The sequence below is a fragment of the Rhea pennata genome, chromosome 6, assembly GCF_028389875.1.
Source record: "Rhea pennata isolate bPtePen1 chromosome 6, bPtePen1.pri, whole genome shotgun sequence".
NCBI lineage: Eukaryota > Metazoa > Chordata > Aves > Rheiformes > Rheidae > Rhea > Rhea pennata.
In genome coordinates this window covers 36,332,849-36,341,686 of record NC_084668.1, presented here as the reverse complement: position 1 = coordinate 36,341,686, position 8,838 = coordinate 36,332,849, and positions in this window count along the sequence as shown.

Sequence of the window (8,838 nt, the reverse complement as noted above, 5' to 3'; positions counted from 1 at the left end):
AGCTATGTACTAGAAGGAAAGAAAAAACATTTACAACATTTCTGGCCAGGATGAAATACAGTGGAAAACAAAGTGTCAAGAGAGAGTTTTCGCATGGCCTGCAGTCCAGGCTTACTAGCTTTAACAGGGTGAAATAGCTCAAATAATGCACCAGTGTGAAATCCTGACCCAGTGAACTCCTCGGCAAACCTCCCACTGATTTAACTGGGGCCAGGATTTCAGCCTGGCCGAACTGTGCCCAAATGCTGACCCTTTTAAAAGCTAGCAAATGACATGGGCTGTTTTGTACATGTATTTGTACGTTTTCAGACAAACCAGAACGCTTTTGTGCAGGGAGATATGTGTGGGGTCACTTTGCTATCAGGCGAAGAAGGCTCTGGCAGCCACTGTCCCCACTGCAGCTGAGAGAGGCAAGTCCCTGTGCGCCAAGGGGTGCCCTGCAGTGCAGGCAGACTCGCAGCTATGTAGGATGCTCTGCAGAGCTAAGGATACCGGTGCGAGAGTCCAGGACTCTCTAGATTCACTACTGTTATTCACAGTAAGGTGCAAGAGCTTAAACGCTGATCCGTGACAGAAGAGGCTCCCCTGCTGTGTAGAATAACAGGGCCTTGCTCTGCTTGGAAGAGAGCAGCGAAGTTCAGGTTTTCTGGAACGCAGATAAAACCAGCCGCAGTGCCTGAGCCCCAGACGGTTTGCGGTCCCCAGGCCCACGCACGGCCACTGCTCTCCCCCACGGGACGAAAACAAATACTCGTTCCTGGCGCGGGCACAGCTGGCATTGGCCCCTTCTGCTCTGAAATCTGCTCTCCTGGCTTAAACTCATGCCAGCCCCTGACGGCTTCAGCTGGTGAGTTACGCAGCATACGGGCCCTCGGCCGGCGGCGGCCGCGTGCCGCGCGCCCGGAGCGCAGCTCTTCCCGCTTCCTGCCACTGCCTACCGCCCGGCTGCGGAGCCGATTCGAGCGTCTCCGGCTCTCGACACCTTTGCAGGTTCCCGCCTCTCCGCAATCGATGCTGGCTCAAGTGCTCCGGTATTAGCTTAGGTTCAGCACAACACTCCTGTTAAGCGAAGGAAACGAAAGCAAGCCAGCAGAAGCTATCCCCAGCGGCGAAGGGAAGAGCCGAGGGCGCTCGCTGAAATATCGAAGCAGTGATGCCAGATAAACCTCTTCACAGAACAGTCAAGTGCAAAGACTGAAAAAGGAGGGTGGCGTTTTTCTCCTAAAACAGGTCAGAAAGAGCTAGACATGCCTTCTCCTTTCCTGTAGTGCAGGACTACTAGAGACTATGCTTTTGCAAATAGTTGCCATAATATAATCAAAGATATTTAATTTCTTTTTACACGATTACCTCCCTCACACTGTTATCCCCTGCAGGCATTCAGAAAAAAGAGGAATCTATTTTTACTAGCTGTATTAGTGCAATGTTATTAATGCAATTTCCCCAGACCCAGAGCTGGATGAATTGTTTATGCTAATAAGTGATCCGTTTAATTTAGTCCATTTTTTCCTATTCGTGGCTCAACCATCAAATTGTCCCAGCTTGCATGTTTGTAGAAGCAATTGTAAACATTCACCAAGCAGATTATACAAACACATTTCAATTGATGAGTTGTTTACAGACCAATGTCTTTGAATATACCCGATTTATTTTTTTCCCTCAAGGGTGTGTGGCTGGTTGCCTAATTCACACATTATGTTCTCTGGCGGAGAAACTGAAACTTAAAACAGGAGGATACTGATGGAAGCACATCGGCTACTGAACAAATAGTAGTGCCCCTGTATGATAAGCTTCCAGTTTGTGTTAAAAACCATTTACAAAATGTTTAGGCCTCACAAATAAACTGCTAAACTAACAGTTTAAATAAATATGACCCCTGGAAACCTGGAGTGAGATCTAATCATGAATAGTCACGAATCACTTCCTTCTAATTCCATCAGCTTCCATTCTGCTGCTTACTAATTTGTCTTTTATCCTGCAGGCTTGCTCTGTGAAAACCCCCGCTGGTCAGATATTACATGTAATACGAAACCCATATGCAACTAATTACGGGAATGTGACTAATACTAATGCTAACGGAGGGAAATTTGACTGAATAGGCAAAATACTACACAGAGTATTTGTTTTGTAAACAAGCATTTAAAAAATACTTACAATTATTGCAGGAAGATTTGAATAAAAGATTGTCTTTTTGATATGCCACATGGACACTTGGGAGACTTGTGAGACTATTTTGTAATAAAAAGTGTTTGCAAGTACTATCTTAAGAGGGAGAATTAGGGCTAATGGAATCAAATCTGCTGAAGCCAAAGAAAAATTACCCCAGAAAACTTTAAGTATCCAATGCATAAAAGTAAAAGCTTAGAAATTTAATCATGAACTCCAGTTCTACCATAAAACCTTAATAGATTTTGGCTATGAAAAGCTACTTTAATTTTTATAAACTCTCAGCAAAAATCAAGTTTTGACGCTGTTTTTAAAGTGTCCAGGGCCTACCGAGATATTAAAATCAGGTTTTATTTTACTATCATCTGAAAGATTATTCAGACAGCTGCAATAGGCATTAGGTAGCAACACATCTCGAGGGTCACAACTTTGTCTGTAGGGAAAGGTGGGATTATTGTGGTCGTATTACTGGAACAGCACCCGTGTGCGCGTGACACAGCAGCAGCGCTAGCGAAAGGCTGCCGCGCCGGCACCCCAACCCCAGCAGCTGCCTGCCGGCTCAGAGACGTTTCCTACGCAGCTCTAGTTCCTCCCTGCTTCTTGTGTGGGTGGGTTTTTGACCCGGCATAGGAGTTTCCTCCTCCTCTTCAAACTGGCAAGGATTCCTTCCCTCTGAAACCACCCAGGTCTTGGTAAGGCTCTATAAACAGCAAATTCCTGCTCAAAGGAACAGTTTAAAGGAACGGTGACGTGTTGAATTAGGGCAGGATTCCTCTTCTAAGAAAAAAAACATTATAAAATAAGTACTTATCACAATTCACATGAGTAAGCAGCTGCTTACCTACTGTGATTTGAGAAAGGACTCCTCCTGCTTTAGGCAGTTTTCACAGTTAACACTCAGGAATTTTGGTTCCTAGTTCCTATGTGGAAATATTTAAATCTCTTCCTAATATATCTATAGTGTTTTCATATTGCAGCCCAGCAAACATTCCCAAAGTGCTATGACTCAGTATTTTTTTTTTCAGTAGAAACACAATGAAAGGTCTGTTTCTCATAGTACTTTGGCAGAAAACAACTCTGTGGGCTGATGTTGGCAACACCAGAGTCTAAGAATAGGGCACTTTTCAGGCACAAAGTTGTTGAATTTGGACATAACCTAGGTTTGCCTAAACCTAAAGAAGCCACTGTCATCAGGGAAAGGAGTAATTTGGAAATGCTTACACTACAAGTTAGAGTTTGTTAATGTCTACCAAAATAATTATTTCCTGTGAGGGCTACTCAGAATGAAGTAATTGCAAAGAATATATTGCACTGTGTAGGGCTGGGGCGCCGGGCAGCCCCTCGGACGTTGCCTTAGGGCGGCAGTCACGGTACGCGGCGCTCGAGTCTCGTTTCAATTGTTCAAAAACGTGAGTAATGCTTCCTTCCATGCTTGTGCAAATAGGAAGAACAGTAAATGGATGGTGCTCCACAGTATATGTAATATGCTGATAAGATTACTACTGTATTTATAAAATGCAACATTCGGATGAGACAGAAGTAACAAAACAACGAGGAAGTAAGAGCTAGGGCTCCCATCATCAGACACATTTTCAAAGGCTTGTAAGCCTAATCCTCTGAGCTGAGCCTAGGCTGTCCTGTCCCGCTGAACCCAATGGAGCAGGAGCGTTTTCTCTAGCTGAGGCTCTACCAAAAGTATAGGCTATGCATATTGTTCTCTACAAATTAATGCGATGCAGATTAATTCCCTTAAAACCCCAGCCACAGCATTCCCTTACTAAGGGAAAAATTTGCCAAGTGACTCACGGCCTGTCTACGCCGTCAGTTTGATTTGTTTCTTATTTCACTCCAGGGCCCTGGTTTCCTGATTATCCACAGTGCTCACGTGCTGCTTTTGGCTTCCCTCTGAAAGAAGTCAATTATTTCCCTTCAAAAGGAACTGCTGGCACAGCTGGCAGGCTGGCCAACTCCAGGCCGATGATATTGGATGTATACCTCACAGGGTCGGACTCCTGCTCCCTGCAAGTCTTTCAACACCATCCCAGACCACCACCCTCCCTCGCCTCCACCGGCCCTCGCGCCATGCTGCAGGACCTGTGACTCTCCACTGTGCCGTCAAGAAAAGGGAGCACAGCCCCAACGGACTGAAATCTTGTTATTCAGGGTGCTTTGAAACAGAAGACCACACACAACACGTAATTCTGCCTCAGGGTCACCTGGGCAGCACACAGGAGATCACTACCAAAAATGCTGTATAACATGTACGCAGCCAGCCAGCTCCAGACGGAGCCGTAAGCTCCTGAGATGGCCTTTACCAGGTGTCCTGGTTTTCTCTCTCACATGCTCCACCAAGACCTGTCTCATAATCTGAGGCACCATTTCCAAAGAGAAAGAGGTCAGAAAGGAAACACATGGGTTTGAGATGTTGCAGGCTGGGGAGAGATTTGGCCCCTCACCTTACACAGTGCGGGTGAGTACTCCAAGCCTGGGATCCTGACTTTCCCTTTCCGTGGACATGCTCTGCAGGACATGCAGCAGAGCTCTTCTGAACAGGCACTTGCAAAAATCAGACACTTATGGCCTTGCAGTCGAGAAACAGGAGATATTTAGGGATCTATGCAACTTTTCTGGACAAATCACAGACAACCAGATCTGGAAGGTGCTTTTTTTGCACAAAACTAAATTCTGAATTTGTGAGTTCAAGACCTCTATGCCCTAAGTACTTCGGAAGATGCTGAATCTTATTTAAAATTGCTTGTAGTATTCCTGCTGTGCTCATTGATACTTTTTGTTTTCATCAGGGTAAGAGGTATGTGCTGGGGAAAGAAATTCGCCCTCTTTTGAGAAAGAAGCATTCTGAAGTTGCTCATACTCAAGATGCCATTGCTTTGCTGCCATATCCTTCATGGGTCTACTGGCTATTTTCCAACTTTCCCCATACCCCTCCTCTTAGGAAGAGCAGAAGATCCCCGGCCTGTCATTCACTGTAGAAACTAAATGGCTAGAGCAGGTCTCACTAGCTGCTTGGCATCTGCTCTAACACAGAGGCTGAGAAGAGCTAAGGATTATTTTTCCATGCTGTGTTTGCTCTGTCAGTCCCCAGACAGAGGATGCTGTGTTTGCATCCTCACTGATGCAAACTGGCACAATTCTGTCAACATCAACAGCAATACACGGGGGTCTCGCTTGCCTTTTCCACTCAAGAGAAATGAGGAGCAGGCAGTGCTGTTAACAGAGATGTTTTGTCACTTGTCAGAACAGAAGCAACCTTCCCTCCAACCTTAATCTGAAAACTCTTTTATGTGGGAACATTTAGCATATATGTACTTACCTGCAATGCCTTATTTCAGGTGTTCCCACCTAAACACATGACCTCTAATGAAGCAACAGCCGTAAGTCATATTACAGGCAGGTGGTAGCTGCAGTTAATCATGTAACTTTGAGCCATTCCCTCTCTACCCATTAATCCACCTCCTTTGAGACTTGTTCTAACACTCCAAACTAAGAATACGTGCAGCCAGAAGAAATGGTTACCGCTTTGAAACTTGGATGACATTTTAACTTAAAAAGAGCCAGGAATGTACATGTCTGAACTCCTGCCCTCCCCTTCCCTCCCCCCCCCCAACAAATGCTAATTAACAGCTTCCAGCTATTGGCATTAAAAAATAATCAGCGTGTGAGGGAAATGTTTATTTCCTCAAATAGGGAAGACTTCCCTCAAGCTCTCTCTCAACATTATATGGGTTTGATAGCAGCACTTAGCCCTGGATTAATGACACATTTATGGGCTGCTATCTTGAGAGCTGGAAACAAAAATTTCACATCTTTCCAAAAAAGAAAGCTTCCTTTCTGCTGTGACAAGCAATACTAAGCTCTGGCCCTGGAAGTATTCTACACATCAGACTTCAGTGTAACATTTTATGGTACAGAAAACCAACCTAAAATTCTTTCTGAAGGAATATTGCTTTTTTCCTCTAACTGTGATGGTTGTACTTGTGTTTAAAGGCACCTGAATTCACAGAAGGAAGGGTCTGAAAAGACTCACAACACAATTAAAATTCATGGGTGCACACAGTAAATGGCAAAGTAGAACGGAGCTTGTCAGAAAGCAGATTAGGTCTTAGAAGCCAGATATCACAGGGCTGTTAGACATTTTTAGCTCTGCCACCAACCTGAGGTATGTCCTTGGGCATGGCTCTTCACCTTGCTGTGACCTCCACTGCCATCTGCAAAAAGAAGATAATCATATGTAACTTTCTCTGTGAAGTGTTTCAGATGACAAGTGCTACATAGCTCCGTAGGGTTAGTTTATTGGACAGAGTGGGTGATGAATAACACAGATAACATCCACTGTCTCCCTGGTTAGGAACAACGTGATTATTTGTTGAACACTTCTTATCACCCTGCTTATGCACCTCCACTGCAGCTAGTTAAGAGCACATTCTCCTTGTAATAAAGACTTGAAAATCTCAACCTTTCATGAAGTATGGATAGCACTATTCATAATAAATTATTACTTGCAGCAGTAACGGAAGAATAAAGATGTTCTAAGCCTTGCAGTTGTGTGAATGAATGCATTTTACTCAAGCCCTTGAACAACATACAAATACAAGGAAAAAGCAGAATAAAGCCTACCCAGATTACTTGGACAAGTCTGTGTTACGATTCTTCATGGTGGGAAAGAGAGAGGAAGCGACAACTGTTACATATATTCTTTATGTGGATTTGCAAGATAGTCAAGGGACTGAAAAGTTAATTGTGTAATGGAAGTTAAATGGGAATCTTAGTGACCTACATAGTGACCTCTTCCTGTGAGATGGAAGCTGTCAGGAAGAAGTGAGTGATAGCATATTGTTGCAAGTACTCCTCTAGCATGCAAGTACGTTTTTATTTGCTTGAGAACAGAGGTACATGCTAGGAATAATTAGGGCACTATGCAAGTTTCAGTGACTGAAGGAAGATTTCACTTATTTTAAAATTAGGTTCTAAACTATCCACTTTTCTGCTCATAAAATTTTTGGAATCTGTTGGACTTCAGTAGTTGCCTTCTTGATTCAGGATATGTGGGTCAATACTCCATGATCTTCCTGATTCTTTAGCATAAAGGCAAAGCAGCAGCCTGGTTGGCATTTCTTGGGACTATTTTAAGGATACCCAGATAATTCTTTGAGAAACCATAGTAGATCATATCAGCATTTCTAAAAAATCAAGTCAGTGCTTGCTTTTCTAGAAGTTGTCATGAGATGCTGAGATTGAGTATCTAGATCGTTATTTTATCTACATTCTGTGACAGGTAAAAAATCCCAAGCGCATGAGGTAGATCCTTGGGTACTTTGACAATCCATTTACTAAATGCCCATTTACTTCTCCTGGACTGGGATTTCAGCCATTTTGTGGTGTCAGGAAACCTTCCCCTTCCCAAACATGGCCAAATTACATCTGCAGCTCTTTCAGTTCTCTCGCAGCTCTAGCTCCCCTGAAATGTTAATGCCAGTCTGGATTTCCATTGCTGTGACAGCGAGCACAGCCTGCCTGACAGACTACAGACAGACTCAACAGCTTGAAATCTGAATGGAAAATGGAGTAAGGATAGGAGTGTATGGTGCCTAAATTAATGTTACAGCATAACACCATCAGGTAATGCTTGAGATATAAAAGGAGCGACACTTGCAGTGTCTGGGAAAATAATGAGAAATTAAGAGCGAGGGCATACCAGGGCATGTGTGTAGGCTTTGTTCCTGCATCAGCTTAGCTGTGGTTTGTCCCACGTGCAAGACTGCTTACTGAAAGCTATGCTATCTTCTTCCCCTAGCCTCACAATAACTTTGACACTAGAGAAAGATCATACATGTGAAGTGACCGAGTCAAGTGTCTAAGTGATAGGAAATGAACTGCAATTTGGAGAAGGAAAGGAGCCATACCCTTGGGAATACAACGATGACTTGTGCCCTTTTAAAACACAAGGAAAACAAGTGCAGATGAGGCAAGAGTTATCTGGAAAAAAAAAAAAAAAAGCCCTCCTTTACTGCAGGGATCAAAGAGGGAAGCAGGAGGCAAAACAACATGACAAAAGAGTGTGAGACCCTGGAAAGGACAACACTGGGATTGCACAGCAAATAAATTATGCCTGTTTTTCTAGGGCCACAAGTTTATAAATTCTCAGTGGTTCCTCTTGTCTCTCCTCTCTTCCACCAGTCCAGTCCCTGTTTGCAAACCGTGCTGTGGTCTGACCCAGCCACGAGAGAGGCACGCGAGGAGCCACGAGGGGTGGAAGGGAGTAAACGGGCCCAGGCCGAACAGAGGAGAGGCCACGCCGTTTCCTCTTGTTTTCCTCGAAGTGGTAGTTCCTACAGCGGAGTCTCTTCCCACACAGCCGCAGCAGCAACGACACGTTTCCCCAAGCAGGTTTCCAGCTAAACAGTGCTCCTTCGCCGAAACACGCCACCGAACGGCACGGCGGCAGTGCTCTCCCCCCTTTCAACGCCGCCCAGTCCAGAGCGTATCACGCTCCGCCAGCCCAGAGAGGGGGGAGAGCGGACTCCCTGCGCCCTTCCAGTCTGTATCCCCAGTACAGGAAAGACCTGCCGTCCAGGATACAGAAGCAGGTTCGATACCCACTGTGCACATTCAGTTACCCGCGCCAGCAGACGTGACCACAGCGTTTTCTGTCCC